Source organism: Epinephelus fuscoguttatus, linkage group LG2 (assembly GCF_011397635.1).
Source record: "Epinephelus fuscoguttatus linkage group LG2, E.fuscoguttatus.final_Chr_v1".
Lineage (NCBI taxonomy): Eukaryota > Metazoa > Chordata > Actinopteri > Perciformes > Serranidae > Epinephelus > Epinephelus fuscoguttatus.
The window spans coordinates 33,640,211-33,658,606 of NC_064753.1; the positions used below are offsets into that span (position 1 = coordinate 33,640,211).

At 41.5% G+C, this 18,396-nt stretch overlaps 1 protein-coding gene across 12 annotated transcripts in view; it reads left to right on the forward strand.

Moving 5' to 3' along the window:
- The first annotated feature begins 8,195 nt into the window (after positions 1-8,195).
- Positions 8,196-18,396, forward strand: part of baz2ba (bromodomain adjacent to zinc finger domain, 2Ba) — an 82,054-nt gene continuing 71,853 nt past the window's right edge. For 9 of the 12 annotated variants that reach the window (XM_049593548.1, XM_049593555.1, XM_049593640.1 and 6 more), the window contains exon 1: positions 8,197-8,430. The gene's annotated coding sequence lies outside the window, so the exon portion shown is untranslated. Of the gene's footprint in view, positions 8,431-18,396 lie in introns of all 12 variants that reach the window. The other 3 variants (XM_049593589.1, XM_049593560.1, XM_049593616.1) reach the window with 1 other exon arrangement.

The following is an 18,396-nucleotide window of genomic DNA, read 5'->3' on the forward strand; positions in this document are numbered from 1 at the left end:
CACAGGTAAGATTTGCTTCACATGTTGCGTGGGTGTTGAAACCACTCGTGTTTCTGGCAGCACTTACAATTATTTAGGCATGAAACATGTGTCAGATCAGACTAGTAATTATTTCAGATTTGCCGAATAAGCACAGTATGGATGTATGTGACAGCAGTGGTAATTTATATATAGTAGCAGTACATTATCTTGACATGTGTTCAGAATTTAGTCAAACTGAGACACTTAAAGGGAATGAAACACGTTCACAGTTGTTTCCCTACTCTCCTTCGACCAAACTCAATCTTTCCTTTCAGATGCACAATGTAATTTGTCTTTTTTTCATGTTGTCAAACACTAATCCTCACACACAAACACTTACTGTGCTCTAATTTCCTTTGGCTCTTTTCTATTTCTCCAAATTAAGTTTCAGTATGAGACATCCTTGAAAAAATTGAGGAGTTTCCTTCATCATGAACACCTGATTTCTTCAGCAGAGAATCAACTGATTAATTTCACAATTTTGGAAAACAATCTTTAAAAGTCTGTTTGCAGTTTCAATTCTGATTTTGCAGGGCTTTTAAGTCAAGACAAAACACACCTCCAAAATGGTTATCGCTATCAATCAATTAGTCAATCAATTTTATTTATAAAGCCCAATATCACAAATCACATTTTGCCTCACAGGGCTTTACAGCATGCAACATCCCTCTGTCCTTAGGACCCTCGCAGCAGATAAGGAAAAACTCCCCTATCAGTGGAGCTATCAGTGATTGTCCTTTTTTATATCAAACAATTCTCTTTTTGTAGTTGCTTGCTGATGCTGAATAATTTGGGCTAATGTCTTTTCATGAAACATGCCAAATTCTCACTCACATGAGTTTGGTGTGTCCTAAAAAAGTTGGCGTTTGAATTAAATGCTTGTGATGTAACACAAGGCATGGCTAATTTGAGATTAGTTACGAGTTCCACTTTCAGCACTCTGCAGTGCAAATAACAATATTCATTTTCAACACTTTGATCCAAATTTTCAGGGAACTCTCTGCCAAATCAAACTGGTCAAAAACAACAAGAAAGATTTCTGCCTGCAGATACCAAATGCTGTTTAAATCTCTGATGACTGATTTTGCTAACAATGATGTCTGTCAATAAGAGCTGAGAGCCTCCTATACGGATTAGCATTTCAGTGGAATCCCATAAAAGGTAGCTTAGCTTTGCATTACAAATCACTAGTGGGTGACTTAATAGAAGTGTGTCAGGTCCCCGTGGAATTACAATAATGTTTCTTATTTTCCAGGTAATGACCATGCATTATTCAAGTAATGTGAGTGTATTTGTGTAAAACAGACATGTAAACTTTGTTGTAAGGACACAAAACAAACTGATTGGTGTTGCAACGGCACGACAGCGTAGGTGTAGATGTCGGGGGGGATGCAGGGGACACATTCCCTTTAAGTCTGGGTAAAGCAAAAATAAATGCGTGTAATGAGTTTGTCACAACACAGAAAAATGTGTTATTAACCACCAAGCGGAATTTGAATGATTAAAAAATCGGCAAGTATTAAAATTAGATTTCAAAATCATGAAATAATATCTGAGATGTTGGCGATGTGTCCGCTGAAAAAGCTGAAATGAATATCCAGATGCTGCAAAGTGACTCTTGTTAGCAGCTAACTGAGTGGCACATAAGCACACATACACCCCAGGCCAAAGAACGAGCCAACATGATGTGACAGACTCCCGTTAGCAGCTAATCAAGTAGCACATGCAGTAAATGTTAGCACAGCACAGCACCCTCCGAAATCCAATAACAAGTGAAGCGCTGCACAGTGATAGCCTCTCGTTCAGCAGCTAACATTAGCACAAAACACGCAACCACAGCAGTAAGTGGCAACTGCTAACATTCGTGATGGCTATTTTGCTTGTGTTTATATGACTATGGCTACTTTTATGGCTTTTTTGACTTTATTTGATAGGACAGGATGAGTGTGAAAGGAGGAAAGAGAGGGGACGACATGCAGCAAAGGGCTACAGGTCAGAATTGAACCCATGGCTGCTGTGGCAAGGACATAGCCTTTACTACAAGGGGTGCCTGCTCTATCAGGTGCACTACTGGGCACCCTGATGATTCTGGCATTTAACAAGGATTTTTCCTCATGTATTTATTAGACAGAAGGAGCTAAAAGAACTTGTGGAATGTAGCAAAGGCACTGAGGGCGAAAGGAATGACAACCAAATGAAAGTAGTAATGTAGTTGGGATGCCCAGTAGATCACGTGGTAGAGCAGGTGCCCCGTGCACTAAGGCTGTGTCCTTATTGCAGCAGCCCGGATTCCATTTCAACCCATGACCTTTTGCTGTAAGCATAAGCAGTCCTGTCAGATAAAAAAAGGAAAAAGCCATTTTAAAAAGTAACGACGTAGTGTCTTTGTAGTAGGGGAGGAGTTATGTGAAGATGGCTTCAGTTCATCACTGAGCCATTATTTCAGGCTTGCTCAAAGAATCCTGGATGCAGACATGATGAAAAACAGCTTAACGGTCTATCTCAATACAGCACTACACAGTTCACACTCTTTTCAAGTATTTTCTAACATCTATAATGTCTTTAGAAAGATATCACTGATTTTGCTTTGCCCGGACTTCAAAGACATTTACACCATAAAGTGATGCAGAGAAGGCAAAAACTGGTGCATAAAAATTCGCCAGGAAATTAGGCTTTGATGCTCAAAATTTTCTGGCAGAGGACCCCCAAACCCTCCGTTTTAATACATGCCCCCTCCAAAGTTGAAACGAAAGCTACGCCCTTGCACTACAGTAATAACTAATATCATGCTGTCCATGTGGGTCAGAGAAAAGAGAGGAGAACAGCCACACCTCAGTGATAGCAATAAAAAAAAAAAGTATAACAGTCATTTATCTATCAAAGTATATTCCACTGTCAAGGATATATGCTAGTTCCTGTGGACAGAAATCAAAGCTAGTTATATGTAAACTATGATAAAGTAACGCACTGAAGCTTGAAATTCAACTGTGAAAGTCATTTCCCTTGAAAAATCCCCTCAGCTTCAACTGTCTCAGAAAAGCAGAATAAGAGAAATCACAGTCACAGAATGTACGTAATGTCATTTGTTATGTGTGTGTGCACCTGTTTTTCTTTTCCTTCCCTTTTTTGCTGTCTGTATCGGCCCTTCGAGTGAGGGAAATTTCATGCCACTTTATTTTAAGTTGATTAAATTATAAGTAAGTAACTGTAGTTAACTGTATTTAACAGCAGGGTTCCTCCAGGGTGATATTCACATGGACTTGAAGGAAAATACTAGGTTGATTACCTTAGCTAAACCCCTGCACTTAGGCGCAGATTTAGCAAATGGAAAATCTGCTGACATTCTGTGTGGCGTGTGTACACACTGACGTGGGTAAAGATGTGTTTTTATTTGATTCAAGGTCATTTGGCTTTGCTCAGGTTGGGGTGACATTTGCTTGTGATCTAATTCTTCATGGAGAGATGCATCACTGTAGGGCCGGGACTTGTTTCTCCACTTTCCTGGCACAAATGACTCCTCATTCCCAGAAAAGGAACATACTAATGCTCTCTCTCTGCCTCTCCCCCCTCTCTGTCTTTCTCTCTCTCCATCGGTCACACACTGACAACATGTGCACACAGACTGCATCTCCTCATTGAATGACAGTGTGAATGTACCTCATCAACGAATGAGTCACTCTACTACTCTGCTATTATGATGATTTCTCCCTTCTGTGTATTACATCATGCAACAGAGGGTTCTGCTCAGTTACATCCACCACAATAAACACTCTCTGAGTGCGCTCATTTCGACTGCAGGGGTTTATTAGTCAACCTTGCACGGAAAACATTATTTGGTCAATCTTCCAAATCACTTTTTATCTAGTTAATTTTGTGTGCATTAACTGAGAAGCACAGTGTTTTCACACACTGACAGTGAATCATAAGGCCGATGTTAGAGTGGCTAAAAACAACGACGTCCACTTGTACCTGCTTCCTGTAGATGTCTCTGGGGTTAAAGGTCAATGATTAATGCATATTTCACTGTCACACTGATTCCCCTGTGCCATTAGGCATAGTCAGGCTTTCAGAATATCTGTGATTGGGTCTACACTCTCGAAGCCATTGCATTTATTGCAAACCTTTTGCAGTGAGGGGAATAGTAGGAAACCAATCAATAACAGCGTTCATCTGGCATAATTGCTGAATTTCACGTCAGCGAGAGAATATGAGTGCTACTTGAGGCATACCAATATTCTACATATAGCAGCTGCAAATTGGTCCCTTGTGCTTTAATCACACAGGCAGTTCAAATCATTGACTTTGCAAATCATTACATCTCACAAGGCATTGTGTTCAAGACTACTGATGTAGTGAAAGGATGCTACAAAGAGAAGATACTACATGGATGGGGAGAATAATTACAGTCCAGTTGCTGGCTTCTTACATTAATCCAAAACAAAAGATTAAATTAAACTCAACTATTATAGCAGTGTAAGATGTTGGAGGGACAATAGCGCTTGACTTATTCTATACAGCAGAACATTGTCTTAATTTAATTTATTGGGTGTTTATTTAATAGTTATTATGTAGGACACAACAATAAGTGAGGCCTAATTCAATTGCATAAAAAGACATCCTTAGGCAACTTTTCTTGCGTGTGAACACTATTTTAAGCTCCATTTATGGTGTTCAAATTAAACATCTCAGAGTTGCTGGAAGCTTCTTGTGTTAATGGAATCCCACATAGCGGATTGTGTGGGGAGGAGAGCAGATGAATCTGTATTCCCTGAATGTGTCTGGGCAAAAATCAATAAATGCAAGCACAGCTCCTCGCTTCTGACGGCTGTCCCTGTCTTTGCATGGTGGACTAATAGAAAAATAATAATTAAATCCAAATCACCACATTAATTTGTTTTCCATCAGTCTCAGGAGAGATCTTTTTTTTCCCCTGTTTCTTTAGTGGCTCATTATACTTTCTAATCAAGACAAAAAAAAGTCCCTCTTTTAGACAGACATGCTGTCTCCCTTCCCCCTTCTCTTCCCTGTGGTGTGCTTTCTCGCATTGCAGTCATTGTGCTGGCACTTATTATGTTACAAATGACCGAGGTACGGCAGGCATTCTCAGTGTGCATGCAAAGAGGGCCCACCCTTCTATGCTGCTAGTGCGTTCTCCTAATGACGATGCTCAGAGTGCCCCCCGACGCCGCCCCATGCAGCCCTCTCCCCCATTCCCGCCCCCATGTGCTCTCTTTAATGAAGATTCTCCAATGCAATTAAAAATCCTTGCTTCTTGCTGCTACTGTATGACAAACAGAGCCACTGTCATTCCTCATGGCCTGTCATTCCTGCTACAAGAGGCGGAGGAGATGGAGAAATACACCAGGGTGCCAGTGGCTAGAGAGACAGATAGAGAGGATTGTGTGTGTGTTTGTGTGTGTGTGTGTGTGTGTGTGTGTGTTTGAAGAAGAGCAAAACCCCCCATCTCAACAGGTAATGGAAAGGGGCAGAGAAAAAAAATCAATGACCAAAGAACATGGAGAGCAAGCTTATAAAAAAGCTTTAACTGCACGCCACAAGCTGAATAAGGGGTTCTGTGTCCATCCTCCAAACTCGGGTGATCATGAATGTTTTATCAGACCCCCACCACCACCACCACCACCTTTTCCCTTTTTCTTTCTTTTTATACATAAAAAATGATTTCTGAGTAACATCTTTGCAATTCTTGCAATAATGTCAGGGTGACACTTCTGGAGGTTGTGACATAACAGCAGAGAGGCTGGAAGAGAGAGAGCGAGTGAGAAAAAAAAAACAGGATACATTTATGGTCATTTATAATGTTTATGAAGCATTAATATGAATGTGCCTGTAAACCAACACTCCATCACGCCGCTAACAATGAGTTCATTGTTTGCGTGTGATTTATGAGGTGTCTATAAACTAACAGTGAACAGTTTGTTAATCCAGTATAATACCTGTTAAAATGAATACAACCAGGGGTGATGTGACATGAAGGGAGACACACACCAGTTGGCTCCGGCTCTGTGACCCATCCTCATCTCATCAGGGTGGGGCATATAAGAACAGTTGCCCACTCCATCTGCAAAAAAAAAAAAAAAAAAACTCCCCACCACCCCACCCCCTTGTTGTTTTCCAGTTGAATGAAATAATCTTCCCCCGTCTGGAAACCCAGTCTGGGTCAGAGGGCCTGCGTTCAGCCTGTTGCTTATTGTGTGTTCAGAGGAGGAGGTAAAGCATACAATTAGGCACAGATGGCTGTCTTTGCCAGGCAATGTATTGATCCTATCCCGAGGAAGATCTGTCCCATTTCTGTTTTTGTTTGGCAAATGCCTTCTAATTTAAAGCCTGTGTGAAACTCATTTGTATTTGTTTGATCATGTGTCGTCTTCTGAGGGGATCATCGTTTGGTCAGTTAACAGCGAGACACACGTGGAATATTAGAGACTCGGTGTTGAGAAATGACTGTAAACTTCATTCATAAAGCTAGATAGATAGATAGATAGATAGATAGATAGATAGATAGAGGACTTAAGGGACATTTGTTTTTTTAAACCCTTACATAATTTCTGGGCATATAAAATCAACATAAGCACTAATGTTTCCACCTTTGCCGTCACCTGATCTGGCAGCTTTGCGAATATGATTGGTCGACTAATCACCAACTATTTTGAACATGTTTAATTGACTCTCTGATTATCTGAAGACTCAAAAAACATCAGGCACATCCAAAAAAGATAGTACTGGGTGCTGGACAGAAGAAACAAAACAGGTCAGCACACCAGAATCTGCTCCTGTTGGAAATTTTAATCATATCACCACATTTACTTCCTCATTATCTACCTTCTGTGTCATTTTTTCATTATGATCCACATGTGTTAGCTCTTCATATGATACTTTTTTAATGTATGAGTCATCTAACAAGCAAGAAATGATAAATACTAACTATATTAACGAAGAACATAGGTCTATTTATAGAGCACCTGTCAAAATACATACATAAAGATGATAAATTCAAGTGTCTTTGTCTGAAATATGAAGAGGCTGGCGCAACTTTTCCTTCTTCTGCAACCTGCAAAATCTTCAATGAAGCCTATTGGATGAAAATTTTTAAGTGCTGGGTGCTGGACAGAAGAAACAAAAACAGGTCTGCACACCAGAAACTGCACCTTGTGGAAATTTAAATCATATCACCACGTGTACTTTCTGATTATTTGCCTTTTCTGTAATCTTTCACTTCTTTTTTCATGTATAAGTCATCTAACAAGCAAAAAAAAAGCCCAATATTACCTATATTATTAGTGAACATAGCTCTTCTTATAGAGCACCTTTCAAAATACAAGTGTCTCGAGTGTCTTCGTCTGAAGTATAAAGTCTGGTGCAACTTTTCCTTGCTCTGCAACTTGCAAAATCTTTAACGCAGCCTATTTGATGAAAATAAGTACTGGGTGCTGGGTGGAGAAACAAAAACAGGTCCCAGGTCTGCACACCAGAAACTGCACCTTGTGGAAAGCTTAACCATATGACTATATTTACTCTGATAATTTGCCTTTTCTGTAATCTGTCACTTCTTTTTTTATGTATGAGTCATCTAACAAACAAAAATGCCCAATATCACCTATATTAACCAAGAACACAGGTCTTCTTATAGAGCACCTGTCAAAATACATGCATAAAGATGATAAACTCAAGTGTCTTTGTCTGAAATATGAAGAGGCTGGTGCAACTTTTCCTTCCTCTGCAACCTGCAACATCTTTAATGCAGCCTATTTGATGAAAATCCACCTTGTAAGGCATGAATTCAACCCCTAATTGACATAATAATGATGAATAAAACTGGTCAAACTTATATGAAAGTTTTGCCTTTTATGGCAGAAATCACTAATTAATGTTTTTATTTTTATTTTTAAATGCATCCTGTGTTATTTGTTGACACTAGTGGCCGATAATCGCCATAGGTCTGCGCCACAAACAAACATGATAAATAAAGTTATCGCAGCCGGTGCTGTGAGGCTTAATGACAATGTCGCATTTAAAGTAATAACGGTCAATAACTGTATCCTTCGCTTCTTCTTCTTCTTCTTCTTTTTTTTTTTTTACTACGGCCGCTGCACAAATAATAAGTTTTCTTTGTGTGGCAGTAGTGAGCTGACGTCAGGTCGGTTCCTTGAAGTGGAGCTGAATAAACCTTGAGAAGAGTCTCCTTCAATCTGCTGTTAGTAACTAACACACACACTCACACACCGAGACTCAATTACTGCCCAATTCCCTTCTTTATCATTCGTCCCCGACCTCTCTTTCATAACCAAAACCGACCAAGGAAAAAAAGAGGCGAGAAGAAGACCGACCCGAAGTGTTAGTTGAACTAAAAACCCACGTTGGAAATAAGTAAAGTGTCGAAACTAAAAAAAGGTAAGTGTTTTATTTCACTGACGCTGTTTTCCCCCTCATCACAGAACAAGCGATGAGCTGCGTAGAGCTGGCTTCGTTTCTACTTTCTTACCTCTCTTTTTGTCAGCTTGTGTAAACTGGTTAATGGGTAGTTTCTTGTGTTACGCTGTATTTCAGTCAGTCGGTGTTTTCCGTGGCGTTACATTTAATCAAATGTGTAAAGTTTTTTTTCCTTTTTAATACAAAAGTGTTTTCCTGTCTCCTCTTCTGAGTGGTGACCTGATAGTGGGAATCGTCTTTGTGTCCCTCTTTCCTTTTCTCTCTCGCGCCGTTCACTCGCCTGATAACTTGTTTTAATTGTCGAGAAATTAAACTTTTTTTAAAGGTTTAATGGTGTTGTGTGTTTGGCTTTTTAATCAACCGTGTGTGGTGTGGTTTTGGTGGCGTATTTCGTGCTGGATGTTCGCAACCGTCAACGTTAAAAGAGAGAGAAGGGGGGTATTAACTACGAGGCAACTGGACTGCCGTTGGTCCTCGCTGCCTGTCCGTTAAAATTCATCCACTTTAATAGTCCCTCGACGCGAAAATAAAACATTAGCGACAAATACATAAATACCCCCCTCGCTTCGGATTAACTTGGACGTGTAATATTCATTTCTTTCTCCACAGCGGGTTGGAGTTTTTGAGCTTTTCGTGTTTCGCTAGTCGTGTTGCTGGCCAGCCCCGCCGCGGAGCTGCTATCGCGGTCGCTTCCTCAAACCAGAGCAGGCACGCAGGCGAGCTAGCAGCCGCTTGCCCGAGTTGTTGAAATTTATCCCTTTGTGTATATTACAATATCCTCCATTTTTTCTGCCCCTTCCAAAACAACAAGCCTCTCGCCATCTTGGTTATTTTAAATTCGTCCCCCGAGCACCCCTACCTTTTCTCTACCACCACCAACCCCCCCTCCTCCTTCCTACTAACTATCTCTCTCACACAAACACACACAGGCTACTTTAAAAGGAAATGGATCCACGTTTGTGTGTGTGTGTGTGTGTGTGTCGCAAGTTTTACCAAAAGTTTTGTTAGAAAAAACGACACAGAGTATCACGTCCTGTCTGTGGGGTTTTAAAAGGGAAAATGAAGGTGGTTGATAGATAAGTGAGCGATGATTTGGAGGCAGTTTCGTGTGAGACAGTTTGTGTTTGTGGTCGAGACGGTTGCCTTTAAAAAGCAAATAAAGTGACGTAGTGTTATATGAAAGGATTTTTTTTGAGAGAGAGAGACAGGTGGACATGATGGTATTTTGTTGCAGCCTCTATTAAACAAAAGTACTTGTGCCATCTTTAACATAATATGGTGTTGAACGCGATTGCGAAAGTTGCTGCCTTGTGTTTGTCTTTGCAACTGGACATGAATGAATGAATGAAGGAAGCAAGGGAAGGAAGGAAGGAAGGATGTTAATTAACAAGACTCCTTTTAAAGGAAGAACTGTGAAAATGTAACTGGATGTCACTGCCAAATAAGTGATCAGACATCCTTTGACTCATAATTATGTGATTAAAAAGGTATTTACTGCCCCTTAAAGCAACATTTACTGCTGTTTACACAAAGTTGAATTGATGCATGATTGATAGATTTGCCTGATTGACAAGTTTGAGATGTGCACACTCACACATGCATCTCTCTCTCACACACCATGCACGCACACGTACACACGCACACTTTGAATCATCCCCTGGCTGAGCCACAGTGCTGGTTTGCAACAGTTTAGACAGCCCACTCTTGGAAAATGGTGACCTTATTTAATTTCTGTCATCCATCTTACAAAAGGTGTTATTCTAGCCCGTGCGTTTGCTCTGCCGCCCCTCACAGTTAAAACTTGATCTCACTTTCTTTCTCCCCATGTCCTGTAAGCAGTTTAAGAAAGAGGAGGGGAAAAGAAAACAAACCGAATAAAATGCTTTGAAATGGAAAATCTGATCATTTCACCTCCCACCTCTTTTGTTTGCCCGTTTATTGCTGCAAAGCTGGAGTGCAGAGGAGCAGATGTTTAGCCAAACATGAAGGCGCGGTGCCTCTGTCCTTATGGGGATGGCTCTCCCTCCTCTCACTGCTGATGCATCGACATGACAGCTGCTTGATTTCATGGAGCTGCTAAGAAGCCATTAGTGGTATCAGTGAATTGAAACGGAACAGTGTCTCACAGTTTTTTAGCACTATTATAACTATCTGTTGTTGGCGTCGTTTTGTGCCGATTTGTTTGAGAATGTCCTCGTGTGCTTGTGTGTGTGTATGTGTGTGTGTGTGTGTGTGTGTGTGTGTGTGTGTGTGTGTGTGTATGTGCAAGTGATGCAGCTGAACATACAAACCAACAAGAAGTGCTCATATATTTGTGCAGCGTGTTTTCCCATAATTTGAGAGAGAGTGAGCAAGAGCAAAAGTGAAAAAAGGGGAACAAATCTGTCAGAGTTTGTTTGCCATGTTGGTTTGAAATGAAAGCACACTGTGCTACCTCAAGCACACTCAAATCAGAGATGTCTCTCCTTGCCAGGCCAAGAAAAAAAAAAAACTCGGCTGGAGTTTTATTCTCTCTCTCTCTCTCTCTCTCTCTCTCTCTCTCTCTCGCTCTTCCTCCCTCTCTCTTCCTCTCCCTCAAATTGGAACTGTTGTTTTTGAAGAGATAAAGGAGGACTTCCGCTTGACTTGAACATTCAGGAATTAAGGATAGACATAGTTAAGCCCTATTTGCATGTCTACCAAAGTCACAGCAAACGGTTGCTATTGACTAAGCTGATTAGGTGAAATTAGGTTCACGAGCTCTGTGTCTGGGGGTGCTGAATCTGACAGAACTTGGACAGCTTTTGAGAAGACAATCCCATGTGCACACATGGCTGTATTCTCTATAATCCTTTACTATTGAATATGGGGCTATCTCTTTTTTTTCTTTGAAGGAAACCCATGGTTTGTGCTCTTTTGAAAATGAAGTGAAGTGGGATTTATTAGGTGTGCATGATATATCGATCAAGTCAGTCGCTATAAGGCAGTGCTTTAAAATATGTCGAATGATGTTCGAATGAATGTATCAGGCATGTAAATGATTCATTCATCAAGTACAAGTGTGCACTTTAATTTATTTCTGCCAGAACACATTATCTCTGTTAAATGGGACAACCACTAACCTGTTCTGACAATCAACAACTCTTGTGATGATTAAGTAGAGCTCAGCGCCACAATTTGATGTTAACCAAAACTTGTTTTCACCTGTGGCATGATGGGACAGTCAGCACCAAATGCTGCACCAGAATATACCGAAAGTGTGCTTATCCCCTTGTGTGACTGCAGAAACCTGTGATTAGTAACGCCACACTTATTGTTCAGTTTAACAGGCTTATTAAACTGAAATTTATACATCCATATTGGTGTCAGTAGAGGCAAAAATGATCACAGAAATGATCAGTTTTTAACATTTTAGTTAACACAGGGCTCAACAGTAAGGGTTGCCTGGCTGCCCAAGGCAAGTTAAATGCTGCGTCGGGCTAGTAGACATAGCAACTCACTTTTCATAGAATTAAACACTGAGCTTTTTCCAGAGCTGATGATGGAAGTAGCTAAGGAGGGATCATCTCACTTCCTTCCCATCTCTGTTGAGAGTTGCACATGCACAGTACCGATTAGCCTTTATTGCTATTTGATAGCCACGAGTAAATAAAACAGTTTGTATTGAAGTAAATTGACTTTGGGTTAGTAGATTTCAGACAAAGTAAAAAACAAATAAGTCCACACACCAAGTAGCTCCTGTTTAGAAGGATTTTAATGCAGAGTGACATTTCAAACCACACGGCTCTTCCTCAGACTTTTTCGTGAGTTGAAATCATTAACGTTGAACCTTGAAATATTTCAATATTTCGCGTCCCTATCAGTGGTGCTGTTGCTGATTAAGCCTATCACTGACTTGAATCTTGACTACAGTATTTTCTCTGTTACAAGATGCATCATAACCTAATTGAGGTATGTTTTAGACATGATAGCAAGAAGATCTAAATTAATAGTAATGAAAAAAATGAACCTTTGCATTACCAAACTCACCTAACCAGGATGCTTTTTAATGGTCTATATAACGTGCTATATTAGGTATAACCCCTCATGTAAATAGTTCATGCCATTGTTATCAGTATTTTATATTTATACCTATGAGCTGTTTTGTCCTTGTTTATTTCTGTGTACGTGCATTAAGAGCAACAAGAACAACAGGGTCAAAATCCTTGTATGTGAACACATACTTGGAATACATACTAACTGATTCTGAAACAATCTATTGATAATAATGGCCATCTGGGAGCCCTGTCAAATCTCTGCATGTTAGCGCTGACACAGAGCTGTGAAATTTAGAGAGGAAGTAGAGGCCTGCTCTGCGTTAACCAAATGATTCAAGAACCAATGTTAGACAGACTCCTGATCATATTTCCTTATCCTGGCCATCGGTCAGCCATTTACATGTAAACGTGCATGCTCGCACACAGAAAACAATAACGTCAAATGAAATAATGCACCAAGAAACTGAGGACTTTAAACAGATGTTTTTGAAGTAGACATTAATCCTATAAGGGCTAATGGTCCTTTGAGAAGAAGCCGCATTTTAGCGAAAGCCCTAAAAGCTTCTAGGCATTAGATTGATAATGCCTCTTATTGTTACAGATCAAATTGGTGCTGCTGCTGCTGTGTGTCTGTCCTGGCCTACTGTTTTGTGGCTGTGTGTTACAGGCCCATGCAGGCAGCTCACGTATTGATATGTGTTTACATGGCCTCGCAGGTTAATGTCCTCTCAGCTGGAAAGTTGGTTAGCGCTCAGATGATCTACCTAACCTTATGTTACCTTGCTATTTTGGTAACACTGCATGTTCACTGGATGTCCTGATAATCATCAGGGTACACAAATAATTGTCTAAAGTGCATGCTCAGTGACGGCCACTCTTAACGCGAGCCTTTTCAAATATTCTGGCTTTTATTTGAGCAGACGCATCTTCCTGTGTGTGTATAATGAGAAATGCATCTATGTTTTGAAAGCCAAACTAATGAGATAGGGCACATATGCCTCCTGTTGTAGAAACAAATGAACAGTCCCAACTGTTAATTAAGACTAAACAAATCAACACCCGGTTTAGTTTTCTCTACATTTCTGCATGGATTACATATGGTGGATTAATTACCAAACAATAAGCAGTGTAAAGTGCAAGTGGGTCACCCCGCGTTGACTTTCAGGAGACAGAAGACAGAGCGGCCAAATTTGGGAGGGAAAGGCGATAAGCTGCTTCTTTGCTGTTCGTCCCCTGGGCCTCTATTTATCATTCAATGTGAGAATTTCCTTGATGAAAGTCAAGGTTGTTTGTGCTTGCTCTGTCTCGTTGGGATGCCTGTTTTTCCACCAGCAAGGTGAAAAGGTTGATTTTCCCCTCCAAAGAGATGCCTTGTTTGGAAAGTCCAGGCTAGTTTCTTTTAATGAAGTCTCAAAAGGTCCTGATGATTTTTCCACTTCAGGGCTGTTTTTGTTTTCTACATTAGCGGGGAGGCGAAAAATACAGATGCACTTCTTGTTTTGTGGAGCCACAGAACAGCATGCATACAAGTCCTCGTAATTCACTGTTTGTCTCCATCTCATATTCATGTGGTAAAGACACAGCAAAGAAGGTTATCACTTTATGTGAGCTGAAAGCATCCATTTAATGTGGTCTTTAGTGAGAAGAAACAAAAAAATATGGCAACATTATGAATGCGTTTCTTCTCTTGAAAAGAAATCACATAAAAGTTATTTGGCTTCACAAAACAGAGACATTCAGGGTCTCTTAACATTAGCGGAGCCAGGCTGTATTGGAACAGCATAAACATGATGTTGTTTTCTTAAGAAAAACAAACAAAATGTTTTCTGTTGTTTCCCTCCCCTCCTTGTCCGTCTCGTCGAGGTGTCCATCATTTTGTTTCAGTGGGAACTTGATTATGGAAATGTCGACAAGGTCTGGAAAACCTGCTATTTAGTGTGATGTTTACCACACCTCGACATTCTCAATCTGTAGCAGGGGGCCTGTATTTACACTTTCCTCTAGAAATCACCTGTGCTGGCTGCGCTCAGATGGGAAAAGGATACTGGGAATGGAAAAGAAATAGGAAGAAGGTTTTGGATGTGGGAATGGGAATGATATTGGTTTCTCTATTGGTGTGCCTCCTGGGTCAGTGGGGTTCTTGATGATACTATAGAATAGCTTGTAGCAGGCAGGGGAGCTGTGAGCCTTGGTGGGTGTTAAGACGCACGTAGTCACACAGACACAAACACACACACACTTGCTGTCAGAACACAGGCATTTACGCATAGGGACAGGACACACACACACACACACACATCCACACACACACATATACACACAAATGCATGAGATTGCGCCTCGACAGCCCCCATTTATTGATCTTCTTCAGCATTTAAAATCTGGTCACTGCTGCCACAAAGGCTTTTTATTTTAGCTGTGCTGGCAAAGCCTGCTCCAAGCTAAGCCAGAATTTTAAATATTTAACTCCTACGGAACGCCACGAGAAATGACAAGGATAGAGAAAAACAAATAGGAAAGCAGTTTTGAGCTGTGCAATAGCTATATGTGTATTTGTTCAGAACCATGTTTTTTGTAAACCACACTGGTACAATCAGCTCTCACTGTGTCGGCTGTGTAAGCGCTACAGTTTGGAGTGAAAATCTGCATATGCAGCACCCTTTCCATCTTTCATATCTCTACGGAAAAAGTTACAGAAAAGAAATAAGCACTCACTCTAAATTTAACTTAACTCAGTACTGACCTAGATGGCCTTACCTTGTTAGCAGCGCACGCTGAAATGCTAGCAGTCATTGGATTAGTCATTATTGGACGTGGGACAAGCTGCTGTTTTTAGCATTTTAAGGTTAAAAATGGATACTCATGTGTATAGAGGCAACTCAACGATGTCTAATCCACAGAAGCCCTATGGCACGCACTCTTACAGTCATTACCATCTCTTGCTCTGAGTATAGTGTGTTTCTCTGTTCTCACTGGACACAAAACAGGGTATTAAAACATTTATTCCTCCTCTTTTTCTTTTTAGGAAGTGTTCAGTTAGTCCCAGGTGGTGTAAAGGAAATGATCTGCCTAGCCCTGTTCACACTACATTTCGAAATAATTTGTCTGGAAAAGGTCAAAGCACATTTCAGTGATTTCGAAATGTTTCCACACTGTAGTGAGAATTTATGTTGCATTAACTTTACTTATTAAAAAAATGCCACCAGGCAGCCAAACCACAAGGGCTTCCTCACCCAGTTGAACCTGCTGCTGTTGTTGTTTTTTTCTTGTCCAGCTATGAAAGCCTAGCCCCGCTCCGTCTTTGGCATTGTCCCGCTTTCCCTCTATCTCTCTCTCTCTCCGTCTGTCTCTCTCACACTCTGTCTGTCTCTCTTGCTCTCTTTCGCTTGTGCTCTCTCATTCTGAACGATGACACTGAGAGACAGCTGTAACGTGAGACGCCTCTCGATCCTGGCAGGGGCTTCGAAAGCCGAGGCAGAAGGGAGGGAGAGGGCCTTTATCTGAGACTGGGGGCGCTGACCTCCCTCGTTCCCCTTCTCTTTTTCCTCCTCCTTTCTCTCCCTGTCTCCACGTCTGCTTGCATATCCTATCCTCCCCCCACCAACAGAAGCCAAGACTGCACTCTTAAAAAAGTGAAATGTGGAGACACTGTCCCCCCATAGCAAAAACCTGGTGAATGGAACAGTGTCTTGTTGCTGTTTACAACATTTAAGAGCTGTATGTTGCTTTAAAATCCCCCATCTTTTGTCTGAGCCGGATGGATGCAACTCATGCTATGTTGTCGAGGGTTCACAGAAAATAGTGAGCGATAATTGAGTGACATATGTTTGTGATCCCTATAAGGACACTTTCTGTGTGTGTGTGCTTGTGCGTGTGTGTTTGGATGTAGATGGAAACATCCACACATCCCCTGGACTCCAGGCTATGGCTGCTAAATCCTCTGTGAGAGCTCCCGTGTGTAATCCAAACATTTAGAGCTAATTTAAGCATGCAGGCAGGAGCAGCATCCTTTAGGAAACAACAGCTCTCTCCTGCTCTCCCTCACTCTATTGCTCTCTCCATCCTCCACTGTGCGTGTGTGTATATGTGTGCAGTGTGCCACTATGTATGTGTTTGTGTGTGCATGTCTTGTTGTCGCTGGAGGGAAATGAAAGCACTCAATCACTCACCTGTCAGAGTACTTCAAATTCGGACCATAACGCACACGCACATACACACACACGGACACAGACACATATGTGCATACACTCTTACCCCTGAGGGTTTGACAGGACTGGCCCTTTATTGACTCCCTTGATCAAGGAGACAGCAGATCCATTTAATAGAAGCTACACACACACACACACACACACACACACACACACACACACAGAGGCATTGAAATCAAAGTGGATTCACATCTGCTCTCCACACAGCTCCACTGTAGCATTTTCCTCTCCCACAACAGAACTGGTCGTCACTCAAATTTGTGGCTGTATTGGGTGTTGAGTTAAATCTTAAAACGCCAATACTAATGCACATCGTAATGTTTTTCATCACGGGGCATGCCCATAGTTTCCCTTTCACAGTTGCAGTGTCATTACGCCAAAACAGCTCTGACTGTCCTCTTCGCCACATCTCGTATTGTTGTATGGAGGGGGTAATCATGTCATGATACAAGCCTAGCCCAGGCATGTTCTGTTGGCCTTGGCCCCTGCGCTGCCCACTTGGCCGTGTTTTGTGCTGAGTGTTTTGGAAGGCCAGTTAGCCAAGAGGGTGCTGGGAGGAGATGTGACAGCTGTGTTGGTCACGGCTACTCTGACCTTCACACGTCATCTTGATGGATCATCAGAGCTGTAACGATACACTGAACCTGTTGTGTGGGCCTGATTATCCACTGGTGATGATCTGGTCACATACTGTACTGATATCATTGTTCCAGAATGCAACTGTGGACAGTCACCAGTGAGGCCAGGTTGACTGCATATCTGAATGAGATTTATCTTTGCAGAGAAAAGGCAAGAGAAGGAAGTGGATTGGCTAATGCAGCAACGGGCTCTCTGCCATTAGGAGAAGAGTTATCATGGCAACACAAAAACATGCGTATGTACACAGGCAAAAAAGACAGACGTACACAATCCTGGTATTTCATATATATATATATATATATATATATATATATATATATATATATATATTCTATCTCTCACAAATGGATTGCACTAATGTTCTGAGCTTTTTGCCGGTCTCAGAGCGCTTTACTATGTGTGTGTGTGGTGTAACCCGTTCCCTTGAGATGGCACTTGCTCCATCAAGTCAAGGAAGAAACCATTTAGTGGAATGACAAACACACACAGCACCGGGAGGCTGGGAGGATTTGAATTGCACTTAGACAAACGTTTCTCACACAAGTTCTTTTTTTTCTTCCACCCGCTCTCTACTTTGCCCCGAACATACACTTACTCACATACAAAGGTAGTTGCACAGAGATTCCATTTTGTCAGCTTTCAGCCCCAGATCATGTAACAATAAAAGATGCTGCCCTGCAGTTAAACACTGCCAGTAAATCACAGGGCAAAGAAAGCTAGGAGAAGCACTTATTTTTAAGCAGCATGAGAGACCACACTGGGGGGCGGGCGGGCAGGAGGGGGTGGGGGGGCAGATAGGGTAAGACAGAGCGAGAGAGAGGGGAAGAGAGAGCTTCTTTGTGCACTGTGTACTGGCATTGTGTGTGATGAAGAGATGAATCACTGCTATTTAGGGATTGGTTTCCTGCAACTGATTGTGTGACGACTCGGTGGCGGACAGACTGTCAAGACTTGCCTGTTTTGTTCTGGGGGCTTCAGGAAAATGTCTGCGGCCAAGTCTTGCTAGCTCACTCCCACAGGCCGGTGTGCCAGAGATCAACAGAGACAACAGAGACAAACACCTC